The sequence below is a fragment of the Amborella trichopoda genome, chromosome 9, assembly GCF_054954075.1.
Source record: "Amborella trichopoda isolate Santa Cruz 75 chromosome 9, AtrichopodaSantaCruz75HAP2 v2.0, whole genome shotgun sequence".
Classification (NCBI taxonomy): Eukaryota; Viridiplantae; Streptophyta; class Magnoliopsida; order Amborellales; family Amborellaceae; genus Amborella; species Amborella trichopoda.
Window position 1 is genome coordinate 41,677,077 of NC_142344.1, and position 20,748 is coordinate 41,697,824.

The 20,748-nt window shown below is 39.7% G+C and overlaps 1 long non-coding RNA gene and 2 pseudogenes across 1 annotated transcript; 2 read left to right on the top strand and 1 right to left on the bottom strand.

The window, feature by feature from the left end:
* Positions 1 to 9,808: 9,808 nt before the first annotated feature.
* On the top strand, positions 9,809 to 11,879 carry LOC110007688 (protein FAR1-RELATED SEQUENCE 5 pseudogene; annotated as a pseudogene).
* Positions 11,880 to 12,954: 1,075 nt separating this feature from the next.
* Positions 12,955 to 14,330, top strand: LOC105421027 (transmembrane 9 superfamily member 11 pseudogene; annotated as a pseudogene).
* Positions 14,331 to 14,515: 185 nt separating this feature from the next.
* LOC110007686 (uncharacterized) lies at positions 14,516 to 16,683 on the bottom strand. The gene is made up of 2 exons (XR_016041531.1): positions 16,336 to 16,683; positions 14,516 to 15,037 (listed from the first exon to the last, which is right to left on the bottom strand). It is a non-coding gene; the product is annotated as an uncharacterized LOC110007686 (long non-coding RNA).
* Between the last annotated feature and the right edge of the window lie 4,065 nt (positions 16,684 to 20,748).

Sequence of the window (20,748 nt, forward strand, 5' to 3'; positions counted from 1 at the left end):
ACACGTCGGATGGACAGAGGCTAACTTCTTGGAGTGGCTCTGCTTTTTCTTTTGGCCTGTAACCATCCTCTTACTTGTCAGATGAATTAAAGCTAACTCTCCAAGTGGTTTCGCTTCTTCTTCATGAGGAGGTCCTTCCTTTTGTGGGTTTGCTACATCCTCATGGGATAGGCATTTGTTTTGGCTTGTAACTGTCCTCTTACTCTCAGATGCAAGAGCAAAAGCAAAAGTTTTGGTTTGTAACCGTCCTCTTATCCTTAGACGCAAGAGACTTGTAACCTCCCTAGTAATGGGTTCTTGTAACTTGTAACTCATTTTTACTGCAATATAAAAGAAAAAGGTTAGCATTTTGTTTGGACTATCTTTCTTGTTTTCGCATTGAGTCCCTTTCTTTTGAATACCCATCACGGATAGTACTTCTTTAGGTATTGCCTGTTGATAGGGGGCATCGCCTCTTCTCCACCAGGATGTGCTAGTATGTAGGCTCTGTTGGGCGGGATCTTTTTTACTATAAAGGGACCTTCCCACTTAAGCTCAAACTTCCCTTTACGCCGGCCATGCACAACAATAAGCCTCTTGACGGCTAAGACTAAATCACCACGGGTGAATGAGTGGATCTTGCCAGACTTGTCAAAAGCCGTCTTCATTCTCCCTTGGTTGAGTTCAAGGTTCTGCTGAGCCTCTAGCCTCTTTCCCTTGAGTGCATCCAATTCTTGATACTGGAGCTTGACTCTCTCATCTTCGGTTATTCCCTGGTGAATAGCTACTCGCAATGAAGGGATTTGTATTTCGAGAGGTAAAACTGCTTCACCCCCATAAACCAGAGAATAAGGAGTGGAATCAGTAGCATTTTGTATAGTAGTGTGATAAGCCCACAGTGCTTCGGGAAGCTTCTCATGCTAGTTCTTCCTTGTTTTTGATACTGACTTTCTTAGAACATTGCATAGAGTCCTATTGAAAGCCTCAACTAATCCATTCGCCCGAGGGTGGTACATAGTCGAGTAACTCCATTTGAAACCGAACTGGTTAACTACGCGATCATTGTGATGACTCCTGAATTGAGGGTCATTGTTAGATATGATCCGGTCGGGCACTCCGAAGTGATATATGATGTGATGTTGAACAAAGTAGGCCACTGCCGTCCCAGGAACTTGCTTAAGGGGGACCGCTTCAGCCCACTTAGAGAAATATCTGTTGCAGCTAGGATGAAAACATGGCCCACTGCCGAAGGGGGGTCAATGGCCCCTACAATATCCATACCCCATTGTGAGAATGACCATGACGCAACTGTAGGGTGTAAGGGTTTTGGAGGCTGGTGAACCAGGCTGGAGTGTATTTGGCATTCCTGGAACTTTTTAGCGTAGCTTAAGGAATCGACGATCATAGACGGCAAATAGTATTCCTTCATAGAGCTTAGGACATGACTGGTGCAGCCCACAACTGCTTAAGTGGACTTCTTCTAACACCTTATTTGCCTCTTGGATGTCGATACATCTCAGAAGAATGCCGTCAAATGACCGTCTAAAGAGAACATCACCTTCAAGGAGGGTATACTTGGTGGATATTCGATGTATATTGTTGCGTTCGGCACGATCTTCCTGTAGCCTGCCATGTTTTAGGAAACTAGTAATGGGGTCTCTCCACTCTTTGACCTGCGCAATTTCTGCACATATTGGGTCAAAGAATTGTGGTTCTTGATTTCGACCCTTAGCTCCTCGACTCTGTGCTATTTCTTGTTCGGTCTTGATTACTTCTTTGGCTGATAGAAGTTCTCTAAATGGATAAGGACACTCGGGGAAGATATTTCTCTCGTCATCTGCATCGACTTCAATTCTCAACTCGATGTGTCTCCATTCCGCTACCCAAACAAGCTTGGGTCCTGATGAGGACAACTGAATTGTAGCGCCGAGTTTCGCAAGTGCATCAGCCTACAAATTTAGCGTCTTGGGGATGTGACTCAGGGATACGTCTTTGAATTGGGCCATATATGATTTTGCAGTATCGTGATAAGGCTTGAGGGTGTCTTTTCTTACATCATAAATCCCTTTGAGCTGTCAGATAACCAACTCAGAGTCGTCGTAGATCTTGAGCTGCTCCAAGTCGAGATCGAAAGCTATCTCGAGAGAAGGGCCTGATATTATGCTTCATTAAGAGAACCGGCCTGACTGAAAGAGAAAGACAGTGGCAATATTCCTCCTATAGGAGTCAGGAATACTACTCCGGCACCTCCTCGTTCCGATTGGAAGGCTTCGTCGAAGTATACCCACACAAGAGCAAGGTCGGCACATAATACTTCTTCATCAAGGAGGTCGCTTGATAGAGGAGATTCGGTCGGCATGAGGTGTGCTGCTAGAAAGTCAGCCAAGGTCTGGACCTTGATGGACTTTTGTGGGACATATGTGACGTTAAACTCCAACAGCAATAATACCCATCTGGCAAGGCGTCTTGCCAAATATAGGCGTGTCATGAGAAATTTTACAGGATCAGACCAAGTAAGTAATGGTGGAGTTTTTGTACTGCGAAGATCAGGGGATAGTTTCTTTCGGCTCCTTGCATCCTACGGCTGAGGTAATATAATGCAATATCCTTTCCCTCTTCATTGTTTTGTGCCAACAATGCTCCGAGTGACTTGTCTAAAACAGTCACATACAGAATGAGGGGTTTCCCCAATACTGGTGTAGAGAGCACTTGAGGTTGAGAAAATAATGCTTGATATCGTCAAGGGCTGCCTGACATGCTTCATCCCAAATGAATGGGGTATCTTTCTTTAGCAAATGTGCATAGGGTTTACAATGACCTGGGATGTTCGAGATGAACTTGCGAATGTATGCCAGTTGCCCTTGAAGAGAGTGCAGTTCTCGAAGTGTAGTGGGTGACGTCATTTCTTGGATTGCCTTGATCTTAACTGGTTCAACTTCAAGCCCTCGATGTCGGACGATGAACCCCAAGAATTTTCCAGAGCACACGCCAAAAGTGCATTTTAGTGGGTTCATTTTAGGTTGATGAAGACGTAGTTGCTCAAATACTTTTTCAAGGTCTTGCATGTGAGCATCCTTCTCTTCAGATTTTACCACTAAGTCATCTACATAACACTCCACCTCTTTGTGTATCGTGTCTTTGAAAATGGTTGTCATTACTCTCTGATATGTGTCCCCAATATTCTTTAATCCAAAAGGCATCATTGTGTAACAGAAGACCCCTTTTGGAGTTAAGAATGCAGTGGCCTCTTCATCTTCCGGTGCCATCCTTATTTGATTATATCCGGAGTATCCGTTCATCAAGGCAACGGGAATGGCAATGGGAAGTCATCCTTAGGACAGGCGGTGTTCAAATCGTGAAAGTCAATATAGATTCTGATTTGACCATTCTTTTCCTTGATCGAAACGATATTTGCTAGCCATTTGGGGTATTTGACTTCACAGATGAAACGTTTGATGAGGGTTCCGCAGGGTCTGAGTCTTTGATGGGAAGGTCCTGCCTTGTGAGATCTTCTTGCCTTGATGAGGAAGTGATTTGAGGATCACTTACGGGAAGATTGTAGAATTATTGATACTCCCGTATCTTCTTTGCGAATATGTCAAGGAAAGCTGTGCATTATGACAAGTAATGACCTCTTATCTGATGGTATGGACACTAATGATCTCCAGTTCCCTTAACAAGGCGAAGGGCTTGCCTTGCCTGCTTCGGTGTGATTATGCCTTCCTGAAGTATTATAATGAAGAAGGTGTAGAGAATTCCAGGCACTTCATCCTCCTCCTGGATGGTTACAACATGGGAGGCCTCAGCTGCCCCGAAGGCCTTCTTTAGGTCTTCAAGCTTTATCTAACCCTTTTGTATCAGAGCCTCAATGATGTCCTTCAACATGTAGGAATCATCCGTAGGATGATTAATGCTCTGATGGTAAGCACAATAATTCGCCTGATCGTCAAGGCCAGATTGCTCGGGGAACTTCGTTTCTGGAAGCTGGATCATATTTTGCTCCAATAATAACTGGAACAACGCAAGGACCCATTCCTTCTCAAAGGGATAGACCTTATTCCTATGTTTGGAGAGATAATCATTTTGATCAAAGTTGGCTGGTGGAGATACCCTATTGTACAATGGTTGTTGCTTGCCAGCCTGGGGTGTTACTGTTGCTACGGTTACCCTTTTAGAGAGGTCCAAAGTTTGGGGGGGAGCCTTCTTTGAATCAGTGACCATGACGGCTGCACTTATTACCCCTTTCTGTTGGTTTCCCCGTATGTTATTCTGAGAGCTACCATTGCCCTGGTTATTTGCTGAACTTGTAGATGGCTGTCGTGTCGCACCATGATGGCGTGACAAACTTTCTATGCGAAGTGATTTAGAGATCAACTCTGACATGGAGGTTGGATAGGATGCCTCGACATGTAGAGCGATTTCAGGTCGCATATTTCGCATGCAAATTTGGACTGCTTCCTTCTCAGGCATTGGATTAGGATGGAGGGAAGCTAATTTTCTCCATCTTGATATGAACTGATATACAGGCTCATCGGGCTCTTGAGTCAGGGTGAGAAGCTCGATGGTTTGAACCTCTCTCTATCTCATAGATATATTGATAGAGCAGTTTCTCCATCTCCTCCCATGTATGCACCGAGTTTGGAGGAAGTCGGGCATACCATTGAAATGTCGGGCCATCAAGGGTCTCAACAAACTGGCGGGGAAGAAGTCTCCCATCAGTTGTCGTTTCCTGACATGCCGCTTGAAAGTGGGCGATATGCTGGTTTAGGGAGGTGGTTCCACTGAATAGAGGAAACTTCCCTTTCTTATAGTTTGAGGGGTACAGGACTTGATAAATATAGGAGCGGTATGGTCTTTGATAAGGCATCACCGCCTGTATGCCTGGAATTTGTTTGTTCTTTAGGCTATGGGTGACCATAGTGTCAATATCAGACTGAGAGACTGGATGAGGGACAAAATTGTCTTGCGAGGTAGATGGATGGAGGTATACCATCAGAGTGATGGGAATTGACCCCATGGCTAGTCGACTGGTCTGCAGCGTCAATACGATCGATCTTTTTCATCATTGTGAGCACCATATCCTCAAACTTGTTCATGTGGTCCTCCTGCGCATTATTAGGCTCGCTATGACCATTACGCTAACTGTTTCTCTAGAGAGGTCAACGTTAGTGGCGATAGAAGTTTTGTGAGCTTGACGGGGCGGACATGGTAGGTCAGTCAGTAAGGGGTCAGCATGCCTCGACTGAACTCGACTTTTGTATGCAGATCATGTTTGGATTGGTTATCGACAGTCTTAGGACCGTGGCTGTGGGGCCAGTTAACGACGGTCTTGGGACCGTGGTTGTTGAGTGGCTGGGTCTTCATCTGCGACAGTAACCACAACACAGGGCTCATGGAGCTCTTCTTTAGGCTTCATCATCTAAAGGGGGTAGAAGGGATTCAAGTGAAGAGGCTCGTCAAAATTGCTGTTTTGACTGCCTTGGTCACCTCCCTAGTCAAAATTTGTAAACCTCTATCACGTTTAACCTTGAGGTTTTGATGGAGCTCTTGGCAAAACTTTGATCTAGGTCATGGTTGTTTAACTCTTCTTGCACAGGAGAGAGTTGTCTCCATCAGGTGTGGTAAAAGGATGAGGGCTAGGAACTGGAGTCATCTTCGGCTGGGGAGGATGAAGGACTCAATCTTCTATGAGGTCTATGCCTCGAGCTCTCTTATGAGCTCCAAAGACATGACCAAAGTGTTGGGGCTGGTTCGGGATGTTACTCTTGGGGAAAACCTTCGAGTACTAAGGCTGAAGGTGCGTGCTTGATGAAGGAGCAAGCAGGAGCAGGGTCGAATCATGAGGAGGCCTGAGTCAAAGACGAGGGAAGGCTTGAGATGGCGACACTTGTGCGCCCCTTGAAGAAGCATCTTGAGGGACCTGGGGATCCACTCAGGCTCGTGCAGGTGAGTTGGCCTTAAGAGGCCGAGAACTATGAGCAGGTGTCTGTAAGAGAACAGGTACAGGCCTTCCCCTTACAAGGTGCGCTTGTGTGTGCATAGGAGGAGGATGAGGAGGTTGTTTCCTGTGTACTCGGGTTGGCGCAATAATGGCGTTGCCCCGAGTAGTGAGATGCACATGAATGGCATGTGGAGGAGCTGGCCTCTGAAGGTTCGATCCTGGACATGGACTCGATGTAACAGATGGGTTGCCCCGAAGGGTGACTCGAGTGGGTGACCCACGAGCCTTGTGGTGTGTGTAAGGGGTAGAGACTGTGGGGTTTCCACCTTTTGTTATTAAGCCTCTAGGGATAGAGACCCCTGGTGTAGGAATGTGGGGATTAGCCTTATGGTGATCGACAAAAGCAATGGCAACTTACTTGCCTTTTGCCAAAAGGGACTGGGCAGCCTTCCGACGTACGTTAGAAACATGATCGGCAAGTGACTTGCCAGTGGCTGGGTGCATGTTGTGTGGGGCAACATAAGTGCCGCCCATGCATGGCGCCTTGGTGGAGTTTCCACCAGAGCAAATAGATGAGGGACCTTCAAGTCCCTCCTCACACCGATCTAGGTTAAGACCTGGGAGCTAGACAAGAGGTCTTTGTTCAAGAGGATAGTCAGGAACAAAGTTGAAGGACCTTGTTCCCTAAGGACCCTCTCGAATAAGTGGATAAGAAAATCCCTGATCCGGATGATTGGGTTATAAAACCCAACAGCCATGAGTGAATGTGAAAAGATGATGAAAGTAGATAAAGAAGAAACTAGCCAAACAAGATCGAGCCGACTAAGGGGTAGTAAGTCCCCAGTGGAGTCGCCAAGCTGGTTAGGTGCTTCAATCTCGCCCTTCGAAACCCTGGGGGATCGGGCTGCTCACATCTCGGGTTTCGGGGAAGTCCTGGGACATTCGTGAGATCGCTCTCTCGGGAACCTCGTTCGAAAACGGGGGCAGGTGTTACCAACCGGTGCGAGAGGAATTTAAAAGGTGGGTTTGGGATTTACTCGGGATGACTCGTGTGGGGGCCCTCTTAGATCACGAAGAAAGCCCCCCAGTACTGAAATTGGTTTGGAATCGCCTCCCTTGGCTCGTATTCTTCTTATTTTCTGCTTTCTGCAATCACACACATATATGGAAAAGGTTATGGGATAGGTGGGTTACGCCTCATCCTTTTCCTCTTTTATGAACGTATGCAAACATGCGTATTCAAAAAGAAGAAAGAAAGACGGGGAGAGAAGGATTCGACCAAGCGAGAAGGTCAGGGCAGTGACTAGGTTGGTGGATAATTGACATAACGTGGTGGCGAACAAGCTCGGTAACTGAAACTGGCTCACGGGATTGCCACTAGACGTTAATGCCGATATCTACTAGCTAGCCACGATGGTCGGTCTGTCGTGGCAGTAAAGCGGGCCAAGAGAACTTGGCGCAACAACATTATGGCTAGACGACAAGACCGCTATGAGATGCTAACCTCAATCCCTTTTGATCGAACAAGAGAGTAGCAGAGGAATGGTTAAAGAGAAGAAGGGGATAGATGGAAGGAGAGAGAAGAAGGAAGAGGAGATGTAGTCGACGCTAGACATCATCGACTGTTTTAGGAGATGGAAGAGAGAGGAAGCAGTAGGCGCTAGGCTTCGTCGACTGTATCAGATGAGAAGAGAGGAAGGGAACCAACTAGCGCTTAGTCTCACCATCGGACAAAAGAAGAGAGGGAATGGACCAACCGGTACTAGGCCTTGCTGACTGGTAGAGAGAGAAAAGACAATCGACGCTAGGCGTCACTAATTGGTGCTAGGTCTCACCGACTGATAGATGAAGAGAGAGGAAACCAGCCGATATAAAGTCTCGCTGACTGATAGACGAAGAGAGATAAGACCAACCGGCGCTAGGTCTCACCGATTGACAGGGGAAGAGAGAGAAACCCAACCAGCACTAGGTCTCGCTGACTAATAGACGAATAGGGAGAAAACCAACCGACGTGAACTCTCGTTGACTGATAGACGAAGAGAGAGAAGACCAACCGGTGCTAGGTCTCACCAACTAGTAAACGAATAAAGAGAAAACCAACCGATGCTAGGTCTCGTCGACTGATAGACGAAGAGGGAGAAGACCAATCGGTGCTAGGTCTCGCTGATTGACAAAGGAATAGAGAGAAAACCAATCGGCGCTAGGTCTCGACGACTGGTAGACAAATAGAGAGAAAACCAACCGACATTAGGTCTCGTCGACTGGTAGACGAAGAGGGAAGGGAAGAGAAGAGAGAGAAAGAGAGAACGAAGAGAGAAAGAGAGAAAAACAGAGAAAAGAGAGAAAGAAGAGAGGAAGAGAGAGTGAGAGAAAGAAGAGAGAGAGTGAGAAGAGAGAGAAAGGAGAGAGAAAGAGAGAAGAAAGAGAAAGAAGAGAGAAGAAAGAGAGAGGGAGAAGAGAGAGAACGAAGAGAGAGAAAAGAGAGAGAGGGGAGAGAAAGGGTATTGCCCTTTTCTTCTCTCTCTTCTCTCCCTCTCCAAGACGTACTCACAGTCTCAAACAATGAATCGAAATTTCGATTCAATCTTCTCAAATATCAATTGAAGGTCGAGGTTCTTTGTGGGGGTCTGGCGTGTTTTTACAATGAGGCAGTTATTATTTATATAGAGTTGTGCCCAAACATGGGTGGATTGATCAAAATTAGACCTAATTGTTGAAAATTAAGATTTAATTGAATTAAAAGAAATTCTAAAAATGGGTGCAAAAGGACTGTTTTTCCCCTGCCTAACAATGTGTGGGATTTCATAACAGTCCTTGTGGCTGCTCGAGAACTTGCGTGATCTTCTGTGGCTGACTCGGGTTGTTCTGATGCCTGTTTTATCAAAAAAATATTGTTTTCTTGTAGGGCTCGACATGGCAATTGTTTTGATACCAACTTTAAGCCGTGAATCATGTTTTTGAATCATGATCATGAGACATGAAATTTGTTTGAATATTGAAATCTTCAGATCGATAGTACGGTCTTTCGTTAATGTTTTTCTGTGATTTCTTCGTCGTAGTGCACTAAGCATGTCATTACGATCGCGTGACAACAATTGGAGCGCAATTTGAAGCCCGAACGAAGATTTCACAACATTTTAGTTTTGGCCAGAATCTGGAATCCGGCGGCCGAAATTTCAGTAACTTCGTCGGCTTTGTGCATGAAATCTGATCGTCAATCATGTATGTGGTTTGGTCCAATGATAGCCCTGAACCTTACGCACACAATAGAATTGGTCTTGCGTCGATCCGTTTTGCGAGGGTCGTGATTTGGTTTATCGAGCGAGGTGTGTCGCTGCTGAATTTTCTCTTCTTCACGGATCGGCAACTTCTCTCTAGCTTTTCTCCCTGCTCGGATATCGTCTCAAGGCGTGCCAGATATCGAATTGTTCGTCTTAATGAGACGAATACGCTCACCAAATTTGGGAGCGATTCGATCTGGAACGAGTGAGTTACGGGCCTCGAAAGTGACTGCCCGTGACTGTAAAAACAGCCACCTTTAATAGTGTTTTGGTGCAGTGAGGTCATACAGGAATAGTGTGCGACATCTCATGTTTCAATGTTTTCCTCATATTTTTTTTTTGGAGTGTTTGATCAAGCCGAAACTTGGCCCATAAAGGTTTTCTACTGTGTCGTATCCAATGGCGGGTCCCATAAGGATTTGAGACACTGAAAATGTAGCTCCAGTTGTAGGGTCTGTTTCAGGGTGCTAGAGGCCAATTTTTCGAAAACTGTTTCTGTGTTCACTGCCTTAGACATGTCTGATCGTGATGAAACTTGGCAGGTGGTCTGTTGAAGTGTTGATGACGATCTTGAGCAATTTTGGGGCCATTCTGACATTGTCGGGAATTTTCCACTGTTTTGTAGGCTTTATTGACTTGCTTCCTACCAAGGACCAAGGTGATGAAAATTACGTTCAAACAATGATGTTTTTTGCATAGGTTATTATTACATACATATTGTCATGGATATTGACAAAGATCAAAGTCATGCCCTCACCAATGATGTTGTCAGTTATAGTGAGATGAATTCTTGGGCCATTACTCCTATTGTAGGTGAGGATGCGTATACAGTTGAAAATATGGTGGAAGCTTCTCATTATGTCAAAGATGATGCTAGAATGATAGAAAATCCTATGGTAAAAATTGTAATTGAATCTGAAGAAAATTTGAAGTTTGAACCATTTGAAGGAATGGAATTTGAATCTCAGGAATCTGCGAAAGAGTTCTATAATGAATACGCTAGGAGAGTAGGCTTTAGCATGCATGCCAGTAGCCTTTATTATATGCATGATGAAATTGCTAATGCTAGAAGATTTGTTTGTTCAAAACAAGGATTTTGAGAGAAGAAATATATGGACAATGAAAATAGAGTTAAAAGACCACGTGCAATTACTCGAGAAGGGTGTAAGGCAATGATGATGGTGAAGAAAATTGATAGTGGAAAATGGGTCATTAGGAAGTTTATAAAAGATCACAACTATTTGCTAGTGAAGCCCGGAGAAGTTTAATATCTACGATCACATAAGAAGATGACCAACGCAGCACAACATATTATAGACACATACACCAGTGCAAGATTACGTCCACGCCTTATAATGTTTGTGCTTAGCAACGAAGTGAGTGGAAGTGGCAATCTTGCATTCACTCATCGTCACTGTCGAAATCACATTGCCAAAAGTCGGCAAAAGAGATTTGAAAAAGGATATATTCAACTTGTCCTTGAATACTTTAGAAATATGCAATTTGAGAATCCTGTATTTTTTTATGCGATGCAAGTAGAAGAGAATGGACATTTGACTAGAATATTTTGGGCCGATGCTAGATCAAGGATGAACTATCAATTTTTTGATGATGTTGTTGTGTTTGACACAACTTATTTGACAAACAAGTATCGAATGCCTTTTGTGCCATTGACAGGAGTAAATCACCATCATCAATCTATGTTATTTGGTTGTAATTTACTAGTCGATGAAATTGAAGAGTCATTTGTTTGGCTTTTTAAGAAATGGCTTCAAGCAATGTCTGGCCATCATCCAACTTCAATAATTACTGATCAAGATCTTGCTACGGGAGCAGCCATCAGACGAGTATTTGCAAATACTTACCATCATCTTTTTTTGTGGCACATTTTGAAGAAAGTACCAGAGAAGTTGTCTCATGTATATGCGGAATATGGAAAAAGTTTTAGCGATGATTTTCACAAGTGCATCCATAATTTTGAGACAATACATGAGTTTGAATCACGTTGGCAAACAATCATTGATCGCTACAATTTAAGAGAGAATAAATGGCTAATCAAAATGTATGGTATTCGTGAGCAATGGGTTTAAGCATTCATGCGCAACACCTTTTTTGCAGAGATGTCTACAACCCAACGTAGTGAGAGTATGAATTTATTTTTTGATGGCTATGTAAATGCAAAAAGCACTCAAAAAGAATTTATTGAGAATTATGCACTTGCATCAGATAGTCGCAATATTGAGTATGTTGTGATAGAAGAAGAGAATGATGGAGAAATAATTGTATTTAAAGTCTCAAAATATGACAAAGAGAAAAGGGTATTCATTGTTACATTGAATGTACTTGAAATCAAAGCAACTTGTAGTTGCCAATTGTTTGAGTTTGCTGGATTACTTTGTAGACACATTTTAATTGTTCGTAGAATGAAAAATATTTTTAAAATTCCACCTTGTTACATCTTGAAGCGATGGACAAAAAATGCCAAGGAAGGGTGTGTAATAGATGGACATGGTCATACAAAACAAGTTGATTTGCATGATCCTTGACTGTGCGATACAATGAATTGTGTAAAAGGGCAATAAACTTTGTAGAGAATGGAGCTATGTATAAAGAAACATTTCAGGAAGCGATGTATGTTCTAGATGAGGGCTTGAAAATAGTTGCAATTGTCCAAGAAAATATCGATGAAACACATCAACAAGGCAGCCCAAAAGATTTCGAAGTTTTGCAATTAAATGTCAATGTAAGTAAAGAAGTGAATTTAATAAACAATAGGTTAGTGCTTGACCCCCTACCAGTGAAGACGAAAGGGAAGCCTCCTAAACATCGGTTGAAATCCTTCTTGGAGAATACACAAAAGAATGATAAAAAATGTACCATGTGTAAAGCTAGTGGTATGATAAGAGGAATTGCCAAACTTTGAGGAGTGTACTGAATGTCGAAGAATGCAAATCAAACGGTTCTTAAATTGACCCCTTTTTTAAATGCATCATTTTCAATTGTTGATGAATTCGTAATTGATCTCTCTCTCTCTCTCTCTCTCTCTCCCCCCCCCCCCTTCGCACCCCGCCACCCTCAATTAATTAATATTTTGTTTGTAACAGATTCAAGTGACAATCATACTCATGTTTGAAGAGTATAGGAGAAGTTGCATTAGTAATTACCGGTAACTCACGTTTACTGCATTGTTAACTATTCTTGTAAATTGGTTTTGTAATCTCAAGTGTAAAATCTAATTGCATGTTGCAGGAAGTTGCTCTTTTGGTGATATCTTAGTATGAGCATGGTGGAATACTGGGTGGTATGGTTGGTATGGTTGGTGGGATTCTATGACAAGTTCCTGTTTTTGTGGGTGTGAGCATGGTGGAATACTGGCTGGTATGTTGGTATGGCTGGTGGGCTTCTATGACAAGTTCCTGTTTTTGTGGGTATGAGCATGGTGGAATACTGGTTGGTATGGTTGGTGGGCTTCTTCGGCTTGGAGGAGGCTTCATATTGGTGTCACTTTTCTTATGATGCATAGCATAGATCAGAGAAAGAGATTATTGTAATTCAATTCTATGTTTCTGTCACAAAAACAGTTGGATGTATTCATTAATGTTGGCAAATGCATAGAGATCACAACTCTAACTCTCTCTCTCTCTCTCTCAAAATTGTTTAGACTGGTGTTCATTGAATTCATTATCCACTCGGCACCCAATTCAAAGTTCATCAGAATAAAATGGCATTATTCACAATAGATATATAAAAAAAACAAGAAGCTTTGGTTTTTCAGAGATGGGTTTTGTCATTCTGGTTTTTCAGAGATGGGTATTCCCAATCTCTTTCTCAGAGATTCATTCTGGTTTTTAGAGATGATTTTTGTAACTTACGTTGGGTCATGGGTTTTGTGTCTCTGTTTATTGGTTGGATCTCTGAGGCTTTCTATTTACCTGGAAGTTATCCCCACAAATACCTTAAAGGGGATGAGCTATGGGTTAAGGTGAATTCTCTCACCTCTGTTGAAACAGAGTTTCCTTATAGGTATTATAGCCTCCTCTGTGTAATGGTGGGTAATGGGGTTCAAATTTTGGGAATGGGGGTTGTTACCATACTCTTTGCAGCCTTTGGTTTCATGTCTCCAGCCTCAAGAGGAATCTCATCACTGGTATGCTATTATTTTTCTATATGGTTCTTGGTGTAGCAGCTGGTTATGCAGCTGTCAGACTTTGGAGGACCATCAATAGTGGGGATCACAAGGGTTGGTTATCTGTTTCATGGAGAGTGGCTTGTTTCTTTCCTGGTATTGCCTTTCTTATTCTCACTACTCTGAATTTTCTCTTATGGAGTAGTCACAACACCGGTGCAATTCCCTTCTCACTATTCGTTGTGTTGATTTTGCTCTGGTTTTGCATTTCTGTTCCTCTAACTTTAGTGGGGGGGTATTTTGGAGTAAGAGCTGCCCCAATTGAGTACCCAGTTAGGACTAATCAGATCCCACCCAAAAAATACCCTTCTTGGCTATTGGTTTTAGGGGCTGGGACCCTTCCTTTTGGAACCCTCTTCATTGAGCTCTTCTTCATTTTGTCAAGCCTCTGGCTTGGCCATGTCTACGATGTATTTGGCTTCCTTCTAATTATTTTTGTCCTTTTTGTGGTGGTATGTGCTGAGGTTTCTCCGGTCTTGACCTATATACACCTTTGTGTGGAGGATTGGCAATGGTGGTGGAAGGCGTTCTTCTCTTGTGGTTCAGTTGCTATCTATATCTTTTTGTATTCAGTCAATTACCTGGTTTTGAGCTCCACAGTTTTGAGTGGCCCGTTTCAGCAGCCCTATATCTGGGTTACTCCCTTTTCATGACTTTAGCTGTTACGTTGGCAACTAGAACTGTTGGGTTCTTATCATCTTTCTGGTTCGTGCATTACTTATTCTCGTCTGTCAAGCTTGATTAATTCAAAACTTTGAGGAGGCTCTCAGAAATATTCATGGAAGAACCAGCATCATTTACTGGGTCTCTTTGTTGTGAGAACTAGGTTAGAGTATCTTGTAATTTTTTTCATATATGTTCCATGAAGCAGCTTGTTATGACTATTGGGCCATGGATGCTTTGGCATTCCATTGATGGTAATAGAGTTGAATATTTTTTGTATTAGCTTTTTGTATTAGCTTCAGATGCTGCCATTATGCACTGTAATCCTCTTTTATGAACAGTAAATTTATCAAAAAAAAAATTGTGATTGTTACTTTGCAAGGAGTTTTGAATTTGTGTAGAGAATTCATAAAGATCAATCACATATTAGGAGAGAAGAGGCAGAATGGCTTTGAATAAGTAAAAGATATCTAATTCCCTTGATGTAGACTGAATATTATTCCAAATAATCACTATGACTCTTGCCGATACAAGAGTCTTGAAAACAATGGATTACACATATTGTATTAATCAGAAGATCAAATGAACCAAATGATTGCCACCAAAGTTGCAAAGACATGAAGTAAAAAGAAACATGTATGGGTGATGCCATCTGAATTCGATGATGGCCAAGGAAAATATTCATTGAATTCACTCAATGGAATTCAATTCCTTTCTTATCCAGTCTTCCATTCATCTTCAGGTTCCACTTCTGGAAGAGGTGTTTTGGATTTCATGGTTGGTGTTGTTGGGTTCTTGGGCAGCAGCTCTGAGGAGGTCTCGAAGGTTCTGCAGCAATTGCAGAACCGAGAGTTCATCGGAGAGAGTGAGCCTATGTCTTTGCTCCGCTTCCATCCTTAGAAACTTCTTTGGCTTTAAGTTATTAGGGATCATAGGACTATAGGAGTTTCAGAGGTGACCTGCAGAACCCCTACCCCCTTCAAATACCTGGGAAAAAAAAGGAAGAAAATGAAAAAAATGTATTATTTGAAAAAAATCTAATTATGTCTCACATGGCCAAGGTAACAATTCCACTTGCTAATGTGCTTACACATCCAAACTTTCAAACATATAGGTTAGAGAAAGAGAGAGAATATGTTGTAACAACCATCCACTCAACTAGCTTTTAATATTTCCACCAATTTGCATAAAACCAGAAGGAGCTTCTTTTGATCTTCGGTGCCTTAGAGAGACAGATAAATTACAGTCTTAATGAACTTGGGACAAATGTTTTTTTATAATTAAATTCCAAAATATTGAAACTAAGGACACCCAAATTCGATTGAAGTGAATTCTACAGGCCACTAAGGTATGAAGGAATATCTCATTTTCCTAAAAACGCAATCCCAAACAGAAATCAAAGGGACACAGAATAACAGATGAAATTGGTAAATCACAAAGTGAAGCACCTCTGCTTTCCATAAGTTTTGTAAATCACAAAGTAAAACACCTCTGATTGCCATAAGTTCCCAAAAGTTAGACCCTATTTTCAAATCAAGCCAAACCCATTGCTTGAAAAATAGAAGAAAGCATTCCATTGTTTTAATGCCAATAAATTGAGTATCAAAACAATCGAACAGCTGTTCCAATTACAATTGCAGGACTCCCTTACTGGAGCAAAACAATGAGAAGTGAAAACTACGAAAGGCACAAAGAGCGAAGACCGATCAATCCAAAAACCACATGCGATGAAAACTATAAATATTAACAAAAATTACAAATTCGATGATGCAGGGGCATAGAACGAACAACAATGGCCTACACAATAGAACAAGCCATCAATAAAACCAAAACCCACATGTGGAGAAAACTTGAAACCAAACTTAGAAAACACTAATAACTAAAATCACAAATTAGAAGATGCAGTCCAACAAACAAGCAACAATGGCCCCCATGAATACGCATAGTCTACTGCAGAAAAAAGTCACATCTCTGAGAGAAGAAATTGCAGGCAATCCAAATTTTGCAATCAAATTATAAAAAATAAATCACAAGAATTGAATAAAAAAATTACTGCAGGCAATCCAAATTAGCCAGTTGCAGTAGGAATCCTCTCCTAATTGAATAAAAAAAAAAAGAGGAGCCAAGGGAAGCTAGGGTTTTGGAGATAGGGTCTTTTATATATATATATATATATATATATATATAAACTCCAACAGATACGGCGCCCATGACAGGGAAAGAGAGAGAGAGACAATGTCAGAGAAGCATGCACAAAAAGATTCAAAGATGTGTCTCCTCTCCACCTGCACATGACAAGGATATCTCCTTTCTCTCTCTAGAAAAATGCCTCCCTTCTCTCTAAAAAAATGCCTCCTTTCCCTCTCTAGAAAATGTATGCCCTCCGTCTTTCTCCGTCTCCCTCCCAATGGTCTCCACGTCTCTCTCTCTAGAAAAAATGTCTCTCTCGACAGTGTCTGCAACTCATCTGGTTTATCGCTTAGGAAGTGGGAGATAGAGGTGGACAAATCAGATTTGGGGTTTTAATTTCAAATCAGATTTGGGATTCTAATTTCACCCGTTGGATTCAACGGAATCCAATGGCCAAAAATATGACAACATATCGTATCATTATATTAACATACAACCCTTGCATCATATCATTCCTCATATATATATATTACCTATGTTTCGATTTTTTCGGGTGTTCTTCTCATTTTATGAAGATTGAGGAACAGGTTGGTCTTTAAAGGTAAGAGAAATATTGTTTTCCTCAAAGTATGTAATTATTTTTTCTAAAATTTCAAAAGCACCTGCTGTGAATTAAATTATACATTATCTTATTTTGTGGATGTTCTATTTGTAGTAAAAAACAACAAAAAAATTATAAGCAATTAAAATACTTACAATTTTTTACTTTACTTCATAATTTAAGTGAGTTTTTTACATAAATATTATTTTATGTTTGCAATGGTAATATATATATATATATATATATATATATATATATATATATATATATATATATATATATATATATATATATATATATATATATATATATATATATATAAACAGTCTATATTATTAAGCTAGAGTCATAAGGTGGACACATATTGTGAAAATATGAAAGGATCCTAATTTTATAAAGATTGTAGGACACATTCCTAAATTTGAAAGAGAGAGAGAGAATATGAGTTTACTTTTTGTATTACCTATGTTTGTATGTTTTGAGGTGTTCTTTCCATTTTATGAAGTTTGAGTAACACATTAATGTTTGAAGGCAAGAGAAACCTTGTTTTTCTCAAGGTACGATTTTTTTTTTTTTAATTTTATAAGAACTTGCTTTGAATTAAATTGTACATTATCTTATTATGCGGATATTCTATTTGAAGTAAAAAGTAACAAACATAAATTATAAACTATTAAAATAATTACAAATTTTTACTCTACTTCACAATTTTAGTGAGTTTTATATATAAATATTATTTTTTTATATTTGTAATGATATATATATATATGTATATATATGGAAAAGTCTTCCCAACCCCTATAGGCAAAAATAGTGATTTCGCCTACCCTCATCACCGTCCAAAGTTCATCGCACGATCAAGATTGTCCGGTAGTATTTTATTTTTCATTGTTTTTCTACAAATTGGAATGATCTAAAATTTAGAGCGTGTGTACATTTAAATAAAAATATAAAAAATAATAGATCGTGAAACAAAATTGATGAAAATACCCATGAAACATTTCGGGGGTATTGTAGTCAATTTATTTCAAGTAAAATATTTTTTTGATATTTTTCGTAGATTCATCTATTTTTTATGAACACACGCTCCAAATTTCCGATCATTCCGATTTGTAGAAAAAAAATGAAAAATTAAACATTACTAGACAATTGTGACCATGTGATGAACTTTTGACGGTGATGAGGGCAGGCGAAATCACTGTTCATTTTCGCCTAAAGACGTTTTGTAGTATCTTCCTATATATATTCGCACAGTCACAATTGTCTAGTAGTATTTTATTTTTCATTTTGCTTCAACAAATTGGAATAATTTGAAATTTGGAACGGATGTACATCTTAGTGAGGCGCACCTAATAAAAATAAAAAAAAAAAATTTTGTGAAACAAAATTGACCAAAATACCCCTGAAACATTTTGGGGGGTATTGTGGTCAATTTATTTCATGTAAAATATTTTTTTGATATTTTTTGTAGATTTATATATATATATATATATATATATATATATATATATATATATATATATATATATATATATATATATATGGGAAAATATCCTATCAGCCCAAGGGCATACTGTTATAGTAAACGCCAATGGCCCAGATTGAATCTGGGCCGATCAGACGATAACAAATATCTGGTAGTATTTGAATTTTATTTTTTTGTCTACAAATCAGAATTAACTGAAATTTTGTGCATGTGTACATAAAAAAAGATGAATTTTTGAAAAATATAAAAAAAGTATTTTACATGAAAATGATTGATCAAAATACCCCTCTAAAGTTTCAGGGGTATTTTGATCAATTTATATTTTATGGATTATTTTTTTTATATTTTTATTAGATGCGCCTTGATGAAAAGAACATACACTTAAAAAAATTTCAAGTGATTTGAATTTATAAAAAAAAAATTAAAATTAAAATACGAAAAGAGATCGTGATCGTTAGATCGATCCAAATTCAATCTGGGCCATTGGCATTTATTGTAGCGGTCAACTAGTGGACGTACTGAATCCACTCCCATATGGGAATATATATATATATATATATATATATATATATATATATATATATATATATATATATATATATAGAAAAGTCTTAAAAACATCTATAGGCAAATTGATACAGTGTTTTGCCCTCGTTACGGATATGCTATATCCACGACAGTTTTACCTAAATACCGCCACGGACCTATAAGCCATGGCGGTCCTCGTATGTTTTTTATATCAAATTTGCATGAAAAAAATCTCATCACATACATGCTATGTCCGTGACGATCTTTAATCCACGCAGTCCGAAATAATCGGACGGCGTCAAGCCTATGGGCAAAAATACTATTCATTTTCACCCATAGGTGTTTTGTAGTCTCTTCTTATATATATATATATATATATATATATATATTATTAATCTAGAGTTATGGGGTGGACACATGTCGTGAAAATACAAAGGGACCCTAATTTTATAGAGATTGTAGGATACATTTCTAACTTTAGAGAAGTGAGATAGAATAAGCACTTATTTTAGGATAACTAAATTTGAAAGAGAGAGAGAGCGTATGAGTATGCACAAGAGAGAGATCTCAATATTGTTTCTATATCTCCATATTATTTCTCTCTCTCTCTCTCTCTCTATATATATATATATAGAAAAGTCTTAAAAACACCTATAGGCGAATTGCTGCAATGTTTTGCCCCCGTTACGGACATGCTATATCCATGACGGTTTTTCCTGAAAACTTCCATGGACCTACAGGCCACGGCAATCCTCGTATATTTTTTATGTCAAATTTACGTGAAAAGAATCCCATCATGGACATGTTATGTCTGTGACAAACCTCTATGGATATGCTATGTCCGTAACGATCTTTAATCCATAATGTTCGAAAAAATTGGATGGCATCAAACCTATGGGCAAAAATGGCGAAAATACCATTCATTTTCGCCCATGGGCGTTTTGTAGTATCTTCCTATATATATACACACACACATTCTATATTATTAATCTAGAGTTATGGGGTGGACACATTCCTAACTTTAGAGAAGCGAGATAGAATAAGCACTTATTTTAGGATAACTAAATTTGAAAGAGAAAGAGAGAGGGTATGAGTATACACAAGAGAGAGATCTCAATATTGTTTCCATATCTCCACATTATTTCTGTATCTTAATTAGAGAGAGGGAGAGAGAATGTGAATGTGCACAGGAGTGAGATCTCAACATTATGAGAAAATTTGAGAAGGAGAGAGAGAGCATGCACATGAGATAGAGAATGAGAGATTTTAGGAGAGATAAAATATTTTCATTGAAGCTTTTGAAGAGTAGACAAAGAAAAAATCTCTTAAAACACGAATTCAGGAAACCAAACTTTTAGTAGAATTTATTTTCATAAAAATAATAAGTAGTTAAAATTTTTTTATTATCTAAGAGGTGATTTGTGATTTATCAAATTTTTTATTAATAAATTTCTTTGATCATTGAATATTTAGTTAATATGCTACAAGTAATTGCATACGTGCAACACACATAATTCAACTAGTAGAAATTAATTAAATATTTTTACTGGATAATAGGTGTTTGATAAAGTGTTGAAGTATTTTTTCAACGTGAAGGTTCACACTAGAGCGATTCTATAAAAAGTTTAGGGAAAATTACAAATAACCCCCAAGAATGTACTTTTTATGCAACTTACCCCCAACCTAAGTTTTTCTCTCATTTTTTTCCCAAAACATACTTTCTATGCAAATACCCCCTCAACCAAAAAAAAGTAAAAAAAAGACTAAACTACCCTCTTTTTCTTTTTACCCTACCCACGCCTCTCTCTCCTCATGCTCTATGGACGATGCGACAGTGTGCAGCTTCGGTCCGGTAGGTAACTGTGGTGGTCCAACAGTAGAAGTTATTGGATCAAAAAGGGGTCTGGCGATAATAGAGCTGCTCCAGCAGTTTACATATACGGTCCGGCAATG